At 41.0% G+C, this 13,038-nt stretch overlaps 1 protein-coding gene across 2 annotated transcripts in view; it reads right to left on the bottom strand.

The window, feature by feature from the left end:
• Positions 1-12,819, bottom strand: part of b3gat1b (beta-1,3-glucuronyltransferase 1 (glucuronosyltransferase P) b) — an 89,952-nt gene extending 77,133 nt beyond the window's left edge. For both annotated transcript variants that reach the window (XM_015337391.2, XM_006642167.3), the window contains exon 1: positions 12,339-12,819. The gene's annotated coding sequence lies outside the window, so the exon portion shown is untranslated. The remainder of the gene's footprint in view (positions 1-12,338) is intronic.
• Between the last annotated feature and the right edge of the window lie 219 nt (positions 12,820-13,038).

Raw genomic sequence — 13,038 nt, 5'->3', positions numbered from 1 at the left:
TAATAAAAATAAAATTAACAGACCCCCCCCCCTCCCCAAGACAGCAGAGAAGATGTTTGAGTGGGGGCTTTGGAGGAGAGATAGTTTACCCTGAATGGCGGGATTTGGTGAGATTACGGCTTGCACCACCTCCTGAACCTTTTATAAAATTCCCTCTACACAGGACCTGTTGGAATGTTCTGAAAAGGAGCTTGACAGGCTGCACTAGCACTGGTTTAGTGGCACAGCGGATAGCATTACTGCCTGGGTTCAAATCCTGGTCCTGGGGTGCTATCTGTATGGAGTCTTTATGCTTTCCCCATGATTGGGCCAGTATGGACACTGGGAGGTGAATTGGCTTCTGGGAAAACTGGCGCTGATGGGAGCGTGTGTGTTAGCGACGTGTGACCTGTGATGAAATGATGTCCCGTCCAGGGTGTGCCCTGCCTTGGGCCTGCGGTTTGCCCAGATATGCCTCGGCTCCCCTGAGACCCTCATTTGGATGAAGCAGTTGGAAAATGGAATGGGTAGATGAAAAGTACTAGTTTCTTCTGTCAGGCTTATCTGGTCTCACAGGGGATGTCTGTGAGGCCGCACCAGCAAGGTGATTGAAAACTGACAGGCCGTCAACAGAAGCTGGATCGGTTTTCGGACACATTTCGGCAGAGCCGCCCCTCAAAGCACTAGGCAAGAACTGGATAACTTTGATGAGAAAAATAAAAAAGATCTTTATCACTAACAGATTAACTTCACATTGTGTCTTGCTCAGTTGTGGGATAAAAAGGACTGGCATTATCCGCAGTAATCCATTTCCTCTAGATTCATGATCGCTGCTATTTGTTCTGTTTCATTCAATTATGATTTGTGCAAGTCATCATATTTAAAAAATGTTTTGTACTGGTACTGCTTATCAGTGAGTTTTCTATGCAATTTTTTTTTAAATATACAGTACACGTCAATATTTTATAAATACAATTTGTTAGATTTTGTACGTCAACAAACACACAAAAGAATTTAAGAAGTAGGATTTATAAGATGAAATAGTAAACCATGTAGCTTTCATTCGAGCTCTAACAAATGGGTGAGAGGTGTCTGAGGTTGGGTGGCCTTGTGAACACCAGTGCTTCTTTCTGAGAGTGTTCTTAGGCGGCAACATGCTGGAGTTCTGTGTGAAGTTGTCTCTGATCTGGTCAGATTGAGCCATGAGCTGACACGTCACAGATGGTGAAACAAAAGTGACTGTTTAGAAACTACACGAAGCGGGGAAAAAAAAAATCTTTCAGTCTTGCCAAAAAATTGGAATGTGAATTGCACTTGGCAGAGCTTTTCATTGAGGTGGCCTTTCGGAATAGAATCCAGCTTCTAGGCATGATTTGACCTGCTGCTGCAAACATCTGCAAACCACACTTGCGCATTGTTGGAGTGGCAGAAGGCTATCGAGAATTTCCTGCCTCACTGCCAAATTGATGGAAATTCATGAGAAGAAATATCCAAAATCTGTGGAATGAACCTTCAGTTTTGAAAACAGGGACAATAATTCCCCAAGTCACCTTTTTTGGGACTTCTCATTTTATTGTTTCACCTGTGTGGCAGGTCATATGGAATGCCTCCCAAAGACGACAAATGTAGCATAACACTTCTTACTTTTGGTATCTTGGTGTGGTATGGTAGCCTGAGTATTAAGAGTAAATGGAAATTGGCCAGAATTAGTTATACTGCTAGTAAAATAATTGGTCGACCACAGACACAGCATAAAGAACTATATTATATTGCAGTTCAAAGGAAAACTCAGCTTATTGTTGATGACCTCTCCCACCCTTTTCATTCCCATTCCCACCCACTACCTTCAGGGAGGCGTTTTAGACTGCCTGTGGCTGAGAACAACGTGTACAAGAAATCTTTTGTTCTCTGTGCAATCGGTATGTTAAATGCAGCTAAGTGACTGTTTCCTGTTTGAACCTTTGAGATTAATATAATGAAAGTGTAATATGGGCAGAGCTAGATGGGTGAATATACTGTATGTATTACTGCGTGGCCAGGACTGTTTGTTTTTAACATTTTTATGTGAATTGTTACATGTTTTTTGTAGTTTTGTATGGTGTTTCCATAGACAAATTTCTACCCTTAGGGTGGGCAATAAAGTTATGTAGATAACCATTTTCTAGCATTTCTGATGTACCTTATGTTTCAATTAACAGTGTGGCCTCCTGGATTCCCAGAAAGTTTTTCCTATTAGACATCAGCCTTCTCAGGTGCATATTTGATTCTCCCCCCCCCACCAGAATGTTTCTTTGTGTTTCCCCTATGTATGTTTAGGAAGGCAGCTGGAACTGAATGACTTGTTCACCCTTTGAGAAGGAGCTGAAATCGAGATCCTTCTGTCTCATCGGCAGCCATCTTCTCCCTGATGCCTGCCAGCGAACTCCTCGTGTGTGCCGGACCCCGGCCTGTAGGGTTCTCTCCGGTTCACAGGTAAGATGACCTGCTCTCTGCCCAGAGTACTAAGCATGGTTAAAGAGGCCCTGTGCTCTTGCACTCACCGTAGGTACACATTGGAGGACTGTTTGTGCCTCCCTGTCCCCCTCTTCCTCTTCTCCCCAACATCAGAATTCTCCTAATGGGCCCAGGCAAAGAAAGCAGGGATCTACACAGAGAGGTGTGTATCCTGCTATCGTCTGGCAGAGAGGAACAGGGCTCTTTGTAATGAAAACTGGGCGGATCCAGCTGCCTTATGCGATTATGTAAGGACACCGTTTTTCTGTTAGAGATGCAGCTAGTTTTCAAAGGAATAAGTCAAGGTTTATTCCATGTGGAGCCTTCTTCGGGTCTGAGGCTCCACAGCCGAAACGTTGTCTCTTTTCTTCTCTTTTCAATAATGGAATGAACCTTGACTTGTTCCTTTGCAGCCTACGCATGCTGATACAGCTACCTAGACGAAGGGAGTTTGTCTGTTAACGAAGCCTGTCACTCTGTTGATGAAACTCATACAGGTAGAAGAAGTTTTATAAGAAAGGTGTTTAGACCTTTATAAATTATTATTATTACTTTATTAACTAGGAACCAAAGGCCTGAGTGATAAAATTACACTGGCAAAATCTAAGACATTAAACTGGTCATTGAATCAAGCTTGTTATCTATATTGCAAGATTACATTTTGAAGATGTACTGTATTCGTATCAGTGGGCCTTCTATGCAGCTATTTCAGAAATCAAACAAATGCACATCAAAAAAATTCCATCTAAGACACTATGTTGAGAGGCAGGATTTATAAGACCAAGAAATACGTGATGTCGTATTCGTCACGCGCTGTATGTGATGGAAGGCAGGTGACCTTTTAGTGTTTCCCGACAAATAAAAGAAAATAAAACTAGTTATTTAAAAACCCAAAAGCATTGCTTTCCAGATTGCAGGTTTTGTTACGTCAAAGATTTTGCTTCCAGTTGCCCTCCAGTTACAGACTCTTCATGAATTTGTAGTCTGCCTCCCTGTCTGACAACTTCGAGGCTTTTATCTTGTGGTTCCCATCCTGTGTCCTGGTAGTGCTCGTAACCTTGTAAAAAATGAAGCCTGGAGAAAAACAAGCAATTCTGGCCCTCAAAGGTGTTGTACTGAGTGATACAGGAGGGTGTAATACTGTATACTGCTCAATATAGTGGACAGAACCCCCGGAGCTTAAAGGGTTAATGGAAGACCGTGGGGTAAGGAGAATTTAGACACATGGGACAGGAATAGGTGCTAATATACTGTTCTACACAGGCACACTTTCACGCAGTTGGACTGCTGCTTAGTTGGAGACTCTTATTTCAGCGAGGGTCACCAAGTCTAAATTAAAGATGTCAGCTGTTGCTGGAAATGTGAGTCCGTCTGTCTCCACCATCGAAGAGCCTAGTGCTGCCTCAAAAGTTGTCTTGTAATGAACCTCCGGGCATTACATTTGCTTGTTAGTGCTACAGGGAAGCCAAAGCAGTAAAATAAATTTATGGGTCTTTTTTACATTGAATATTAAGATATGGGATGTTCATTTTTATTGTTAATTAAATATCCCTCACTTTTACAATGATAAATTACTGCATTGTTATTTTCTGTATGTCTGCTCTCTCCTTTGGCCTATTAATGTTAGAGTTTAAAGACATATCTTTCTTTGATTTCAGAAAAATCAGTAGTGGTGTTACAGTGAGGTATTTTGCTGCATCTTTGTTCAAAGACCGCTGTACTGTTGTGCTGTGCTGTACTATCTTATAAAGCAGTCACAATTACCTGTACAGTGTATTGTATGTACAGTATAAGGATGTAGTAAGGCATACTGAAAACAATTCAACTACAAGGATCTTGGTACAGTATACCTTCCTGTGGTTCCCAAATAATTTAAAGATGATAACAAAAGTTCTGCAATGTATGTCAGGGCAGCCTTTGTAACAGCGGAATTTGCCTTAAAGGACACAACTATGTCTTACAAGGTCGGGGTATTATTGAACTTTATCCGAATGCCAGCTAAACATTAATGTCTACTGTCTGTTAAATGTAGAAACATTTCCTACATTTATTATATATAATTTTACAAATAAAAACCAGATTTCAGACTGTGCTCCTTTCCCCAGTCTGCAAATAATTCCAGTTTTTAAGCAGAAAGTTGTCAGTTCCTTCTAGAAGTCTGAAACTAAGAGTAAACTATTAATTAAACCCTGAAACAACAAAAAAATGAAAGAGAGCTTTGAGAATAGATCCTATTATTTTTTATTACCTTTGACAGCAAATCAATTTCTAAATTTAATCTCTTTTTTTTAAGGTGTATTGAGTTTAGTCACGCATATGCGTGCACTCCAGAAAGAGTTTAGTCCAAAAGCTGTCAAAAGCCTGCGTGACACAGTTGTTTACTGTAATGATTTAATATTACATTAATATAACTGCAGTGTTACAAAACTTGCTATAACAATGTACTTTGTGCAGGTACAATGTTAAAATGCAATTAAACATCAATTACTCCTCCTTGAAAATGCTTTGAGAATAACAAAATAACAATTTATGATCTGTCATTCCCCACTGTGTTTTGAACTTGGGTTTTCAGTTGCCATTGTTTCACTTGGTTTCAGTTAAGTAACACGGTCACTGTGAATGAGTTACAAGTGCTGTCTACAACTAATTAAAGCTTCTATAATACACTATTATTTTCTCTTCACAATGGTTGCACTCAGCATAATTAATTCAAACAATGCTAGATTCTCATGTCACACAGAAGGGAAAATCAAAGCAGTTGACTGATAGGAATTGATTATGTGCAAGTTAGATTCATTTGTCTTTCAGGACCAAAGCCAGCTGTTTAGGTTTGAGTCCTTTCATAATTTTTCCTCTCTTTCAAAACAGTATAATTTCTTGTAATTTGGTGTGAAATGTCATCACGATTGCATTTTGGCTGCATTGCCCAAGGCAAAATGGGTAACGCGAGGAGAAACTATTGCAATGCATGCTATTCCTGGTCCTTTCCAGCAGGTAGCTGGTGATGAGAACGGATGTTGGGGCCTGTTGTGCATCAAAACTATTTCTTAAAATAATCTTACCGATTTAGTAAATATTCCAATCTTGCAGGTATTTGAGTACTGGTAAGATTAAGTTTCCAGTTAGGTATAAGGGTAAGTACTATATAAACATTACTGCACATTTAGAAATGTTTTGTTAACGTTCTACAGAACTCCAAATAACAAAAAATGGATCATCAACAGAGTATTTATTAAAACCCTTGTATTTTCTAGTTTCGCTGGAGGTTTACAGTGGCCCAATTGAAGGCATCCTCCTCTCTTTTGTGGCTTGATATCTTAATGCCATTATTCACTTTTACTCTTTACAATTTCCCTTTTGAAAAACAAATCGGCAATGTATTTTTTTTTAGATTAGATTTTTAGGAAATCAATTTGATTAAAATGTGTTTCCTCATGTTAAGATATCCGTTTCTATTATGTGTTCCAGGTACAAGGGTTCAGCAGACAAAAGCTTATAGCTTTGAAGTAGACATAGTCTATAAAGCTGAGGAGTCTGATTGAGTCAGACCAAAATGAAGTGTGTTGTTGACTGTATCTTTTGGGTTAGATTTTTATTCCCATGAATGAATCAGATCCTTCTATTGTTAATCAGGGATGCTTCATAAATTTACTCAAGCTCTGTGCCTTAATTGAAAAAAGTAGATGTTCAATATGTATGTCAGTAAGGAGACCTAAAATTTGCTTTCACACAGAGAGACTATGCAGCTCTTTAAGGTACAATTATCAGCAAACCCAGATATGCTTATCCCTCCTAATAACTTTTGACAAACACCAAAAAAGAGAGGAATCTCCTTTGAGTCTGATCAGAAAGTAAGCTAAAAACGTCAGTAAGTTTGAAATATAGTATATACACAGGCCTAACGTGTTACAGATCCTGTGATTTCATAACTGAAACCTAGTGAAAAAAGGGAACGTAGTGCCCATCCTCTCAGACAATTCAAGAACTGGGTTAATTCAGGGAGCACACTAAACATACTACATTTAATTCAAGAAGATTGTCAGTTTTCCTTATGTGTGGAATCAAAGCCTTACCAGCTGCAAGCCAATATACTGTACAATGTCTTGGCTTATGCTAGCTACCGTAGGTTTCCATCTTCTCTTTATACAGTAATTTGTATAAAAGATTTGTGTGATGATGCCTTCACAAAATCTCTTCAGTGTCTCCCCCTTCATCTCTTGATTGTTTAGCGATGATGGGCCAGTAAATTGTCAGTGCTGTGGTGTGCTCAGATGTAACTCAGGTGGCCTCTCTGTCTATTATGGAGACCTTTACAAAACTAAGGCTTAAAGAATCATTCGGTGAAATGAGATTTACACTCTGTGACTTTGTTTTTAAAGGTCAACAGCTTGTTATCTCAGAAATTTCTTCTTTGCTCTTTGTGCTCTCTGACGAGGACTACCTTGAGAGGATAGAGTGGTGGGATAGATCTATTGTCCTGTACTTTAGGTTTGGAACATTTTCTGTGAAAAGCAATGAAATACTTTTATAGCCTTCCAAGCTGTACTTGTGTGGCAAGTTTATTTTTTCTCTCATGAATAACCTTCTGGGCTGATGACACTGCCATCAAAAGAAAATTTAAGTGAAAAAATGAATGTAAAAAATGTTTTGTTGAAGTTATCTACTGTACAGTTCAAGACTTGGAGGTACCCTCCAATTAAAAATAAAATGGCTGATAGTTCATAAGTTCCCCTGTGTGGCCAAGAATCTTCTGGAAAACAGGGGGCTTATGGGTTGGGTGCAGCATTGATTTGGTCAGTTTCTATAATTTGTCACTTTCAATTTTCACCGTCTTCTTTTTTCTCAGCATCAATCTTCCCCAAATGATCTGTTTGATTCATATAGATAAAGTGCAAACTGGGCCTTTGTGTTTGTATTAAGTACTCAGTTTCAGAACATGTTGGTTGGACCATCCCGTGTATGGATTTCTGAACCCTCCAGCTGCACTGCTAAACCGGATTTTAGAGGGGGATATTCTTATCCCCACACTGAGTAGATTGGTGCCATTTTATCCACATTACGTTAATTATTTCTGGGTGCACTGTGATCAAAGTGAGGAGTAATGGCAACAGAACTGATTGGTACGCGATCACGATTGCAGGATGCTTTTCCAGACAGGTGGTGCATGTGGTGCCAGAGCAGGTTTCACCTCTCTGTGAAAAGAGTAGCTTTGGAATGTAGGTTATGAGTGTAGCTCTCAGAAAATGAAAAGTTTCTGTTTTCGTGACATATCTCCATCAATAAACCATGGCAGACGGCACATTCTCCAGGGTTCGACCTGCTCACAGACAGTTTTTATTGAGAACCTTTTGTGGGAGTAGCCAATCGAGATTCACCAGCAAAGGAGGTGGGACCAAACCGGACAATATCTACACTCCACACAGATCTGAAAATGGACCCAGGACCTGAAAGCCAAGAGAACAGAGCTACAGTATCTGACGCACTACAGTACTAGCTCTTCAGTGCCACTTATTGCTATGAAACCTATGTAAAGATCCAATTGCAGTGCTTACAGATTGCAACAAAACCCTGAGCCTTATAACCTTTAGCATTTGTCATCCAAGGAGGGTGAGTATCGGTGCCCTTCTTTGATTACCATGTAACGTTGTGCCGATGTGTCTGTAGTTCTGGTGGTTCACTTCTGAATTCGGAGTTCCGACTGTGCCCGTTTCCCTGCTCCCAGGGATCAGGATCTTAAGGAAGAAGTATGGAGAAACCCAGCTGCTGCTTTGTCCCCCTCTTCCGAGGGAAAGACTGTCTGCCTGTGTGCCCTGTCCCCACTTGGGAGCCGTGAAGGAGAGGCCAGCTTGGCAGACTCGACAGCTATCAAGGGCTGTGGTGCTGAACTCACTGTCTCTCGCACACATGCGGTTCAGCTCTTTAGGGGAAAAAACACACGCCAGTTCCTCATTTCTAGCAAGGAGGGAGGGTCTCTGCAATGCTGTAGTTGACACCACTGACCGGTCATCTTTCCCCAGCCCTTCCCTGCATCCTTTAGAGCAGATAAAAGCCAACATAATGAGATTATGCAAAGTGCCTGCCAAAGGCTATTAATACAGTGAAAAGATGCTCATGCACTGTAAGAGTAAACGTGTCTTTAAATGATTTGGTCCATGTCAGCAGCAGGGCAAATCTGACACTGGAGCTGCCCTGTCACTAATTTCATGAAGCGCCTGGTAGGACATCTTTTGACATCCTAAATGGAAATTGGTTGGTTTCCCAAGGGGAATAGCCTAATGGGTGCACCCCACTTTGCCTCTGACTGGAAATGAAAGATGCCCGTGTTTGTATCAACAGTGAAATGGTGCCATGTGCATTCAAAACCATATTCCAATAATTGCGTCAATTGCTTCCAGAAATATTTGAAATGGCATTCAGATGGATAAAGTAATGAAGATCTAAACTTTAACAGAGGGAGACTGTATGGAAGCTGGAGTCTGCTAGGATACAAATATATCCTATATAATAAATGTCATTCATAAATTAGCAGCGTTCAACACGTCCAATAAAATATAATAGAATACTACCCAACTAAATGTGGATCACAACTTCAGTTATAGAGAATATTTTTTTCAGCCTAGAGTTATCAAAGAAAGAAAACTTGCCAGGAGAGTAAACTACTGCTCATAGCTATGAAAAGGTTTTTTACTGATTACTGTTCTACAGCTTCATTTTATCTGAGAACCAATTACAGGTACTTCTGGTGAATATTTGTAAATGTGGTTCAGAAATGAATAGTAGTTCAATAAACGTTTTGTACTTTGCTGCGTAAATACAATTGGGAGGCATGAGGGCTTTATTTGAGTATACAATATGTTGTGGACAGCTGAAGGGAATAGAGATGTCCTTTTACAGCTTGAATGATTTAAGAGAGGAAACAATGTCCTATACCTTGAATATTACAGCTCGATAGTGTCCTTCTACTCTCTACTAACTCTTCCGAGGCTCTTTTAAACACCTGCTGCCATTCCACCAGCACAAATCAATTCTTGGAACATATTTCCAGAGCTCAGAGAAATCTGACAATGAAAACAGAAAATCCAATGGACAGGGGAAAAGTATCGAGAGCATATTCAATATTAACTATTATTCAATATCAAATTCAGTAAGAAATCTACCACTGGGGTTTTTTAGCTCTTAATTTCTGTTTTCAGCTGATTCACCTTCTATAAGTCAATGAGCACAATATTTACACAGGGCTGATCTTTTTCCTAGTACACTCTGTAATCCTACACCTTGAGGCTTTGCTTACAAGTGCCTGCTCGCCTGCCTTCACTGTCAACGCAATGCTCACATTGCCGGATGGCTATGGAGTGATTGGTTGCCATTTTTGAAGAATTGATCTTGTTAATTAACACTCATAGTACTGTATGGAATTACAAAGTAGATAAACGTGATTAATTCACAGCTGTGTTATTGTTAAGCTTGTCTTTGTTTGGCTGTGGCGAAACTGAAAAAAGATCTCAAGCTTGGTATCGCAACATTTTGTTGATGAAAGTTCCGTGACGATGATTTGGCTTTCTGGTCAAAGAGGTAGCTGGGGAACCATAACCTGTCATTAAGAAATTAGGTTGAATCCTCTTGTGGGGAACATGCTTAAAATCAATACAGGGAGTTCCTGTCCTGAATTGCATTCTTGTGTTGGGTTTACAGCAACAGCAAAAGGGCACAGCAACATTGCAGCTGGGAAAAGCTTTTGCCACTCTCATTTACGTTATCCATAGGTATCAAGGAAAGAAATAATAAAAGAGAATTAAGTGTTGCAGTAGCATCAGCGAGAACATACTGTACCTAATTTCTGATCAAATCAAGAAAGGAGTACAGTGTTTCCATACCAAATCTGCCTTACAAACTCAAAGACAAATCAGCCTTACAACATCAGAGATGCACCAGCACGCACAAGGTTTACTTTTTTCTCATTGCGGGCTTGCTCCACACAAAACTAAAGATTTATATTTCTTTGGCGTGTTTTGGCAAGTGAAAGAGGAATGAAAGAAGAGTATATCAAAGGGCGGCACCCAAAATAACACCGTTAGAAAAGAGAAGAGGAAACATTGTGGAAAAGAGGCGTCAAGCAGTGTTTATTAAGAATTGCGTACAGGTGTGAAATTTGCATTGTTTTCACAGTTATTTTGATATTCCTCTAACATTAATTTTTGGCATACCGTTAGAGGAACGATATAGTAATTGGTATTGGTAACAATATAGTATTATTGCGTTTAATATAGGCCAGAATGATGTATACTGCTGCGTCTCCAGCACTCTGTGGATGTGCTCAGGTCAGAGATGTGAATAGCCTACCATACAGCCTGCCCAGTAGCTTCTGAAACAAACTTCAAAGCCTTACCTCCCAGAACGAGAACACAAAAGGGACAAAAAATCGTTTATGTACTTTAGAACAAAATTATTTTATAATCTCGGACACACTTATCTGCACCAACACCATGTTCTAGACCTGTTTAATTACAGAATGTACACACTGCATTTTCCAAGGAGACTGGGAAGCAACTCTCTTAATAGCTTTACAATAATGCCCCAGAGTAGGATTCAAGCTTTAATTTAGTGATTTATAAGATGAGCTATGGAATGGAGCAAGATTAATGTTCGGCGGCAATCTGAAATATTTTTGTATTAATATGAGAGCGGTCCAGCTCATTTATCTTGCCACTGGCTCATTAATTAGCACAATCCCTAAAGTTGTCCCGTCTTTCGCCTTGCTTAGCTGGGGGCATATGTTTTATGAAACTAGTGAACTTCTTTTCACATCATCCAAATCTGGGGAAGTGGTTTTATGTTGCTATTTATTTGTGCTAAGCCTCTAATGAGAACACACTTAATATGCCAGGATTAATCTTGAAAGGGGTCAAAACATCTAGGCTGTTGGGAAGGATACAGCCAACTCAGAGCAGTGACTTCTGAATACTGTGGTGAAGGGGCAAGGCAGCCTGGCATCTTGGTACAAGAGCGAGGACCACATTAAGGTCACTCCGTCCACTCACCAAAGCTGTATTTTGTGTGAAAGAAAAAATCGTTGCCAACAGACTCCTGCAGAAAGAGTTTGCGGAGTTGAGCAGCTGAACGTGTACGCGCAAAAGACTGTTTCAGTGAAACGATTAATTCAAGAGGCGCTCAGGTGAGCTTCGTTGTCATTTGAGAAATAATTTCTTTTCGGTCATTATGAGGGCTTTCCAGGTGGAGCATCTGTGGTGATTGCCGAAGGCCAGCCTGACGACACCGGCTACAGGCAAACCCCTCTGTTTAAGTGCGTTTAGAAAATGCAAGAATCACGAAGAGAAAACACGTCTCCGCTGTTTCACGCCTGTCCAGCCCTGCTCGCCTCGAATCATCTTCCTCACAAAACCAACTCCAGACACACCGAAGGCACACTTTGCCTTCTTCCGAATGACAAAACAGACTGCTGCCTCTCTCGCAGAGCCGGGGGTGACTGGTGCCAGTATGAGCCGTTGTGCTTCTGCGTTCCCTGCCACGCTTTATGAAAATGCAGCAGTGTCTGCACACCTATCTAATGAGAACACCTTGTGTCCTCAGGACCTTGCACGCAGCCACACTCATCGCTTCATTCCACTGCACATGAACAATGCTGCTCCTCTTTTGGAAGGTGTAAGAGAGAGGCACACATCTGTCCCTGCCATGCGTATGCTATCAGACACTCACATGAATGCAGATACTGTGAAACAATGCTTGAACAACAAATCTACTGTTGCAGGCTTGTTGCAGTTGTATGGCATTCCCTCTTTAAGAGAGCACTGTAGCCACAGAATATAAAACAGCTTGCTTCCATGCAAATTAAAATAAAAGAGGTTTACCTTACTTGGAGACTTCAGATAGTCGGCTATTCCCACCACATCCTGCGTGAGGACTCCCATTCATTCCCGAATCCTATTTTTTTTGGCTTCTTTCTCTCCTGCCCCCCCCCCACCCCGAGAAACAGGGGCAGCATTCAAAGCATCCTTTCATTTCATCTCCCGGGCAGCTGACAGCCGGATTCAAGTCCCCAGCTCTGGACCAGCAGCAGCAGCCAGCGAACGAATTCTTCCTTAGCTTATTTTATTTTCTCCTTTGCAGTTAACACATGCATATGTGTGTGTGTCTGTGTAAAGGGAAAAAAAAAAAACAAAGCAAAACAAAACAGAAAAGCAGAGCCCACCAGGAATTCTTCTTCTTTTCCGTGCCTTTTGGCTTTGTTGCGCCCCAGTCTGTGTCTGCGCTAAGCTGAAGCTGGCTGTCGTAACAGGGGGAAAGGGACACCATGCATGGAGACACATCTGTGAATGTGTTTATATGAGAATAAAGTAGCTTCTTAGCAGAAGCAGAGCCCACCCCCCCCCACCCCCCCTTATAGAGATGGGCTTGCTAATGGCTCATACCATTCGTCAAGCAGGGTGGGCAGTGGGGGGGGGGGGGGGAGAGAGAGTGTATGTGTCTGAATGAGAGCCGTCAGACCCTCCTACTGTAGGCTTTTTTTTTTCCTCCTAGCAGCATAGGAAAGGAGGTCCCTGCATCTCA

Source organism: Lepisosteus oculatus, chromosome 23 (assembly GCF_040954835.1).
Source record: "Lepisosteus oculatus isolate fLepOcu1 chromosome 23, fLepOcu1.hap2, whole genome shotgun sequence".
Lineage (NCBI taxonomy): Eukaryota > Metazoa > Chordata > Actinopteri > Semionotiformes > Lepisosteidae > Lepisosteus > Lepisosteus oculatus.
Note: the sequence above shows the minus strand (reverse complement) of the source record. Positions and strands in the feature narration are given on the sequence as shown.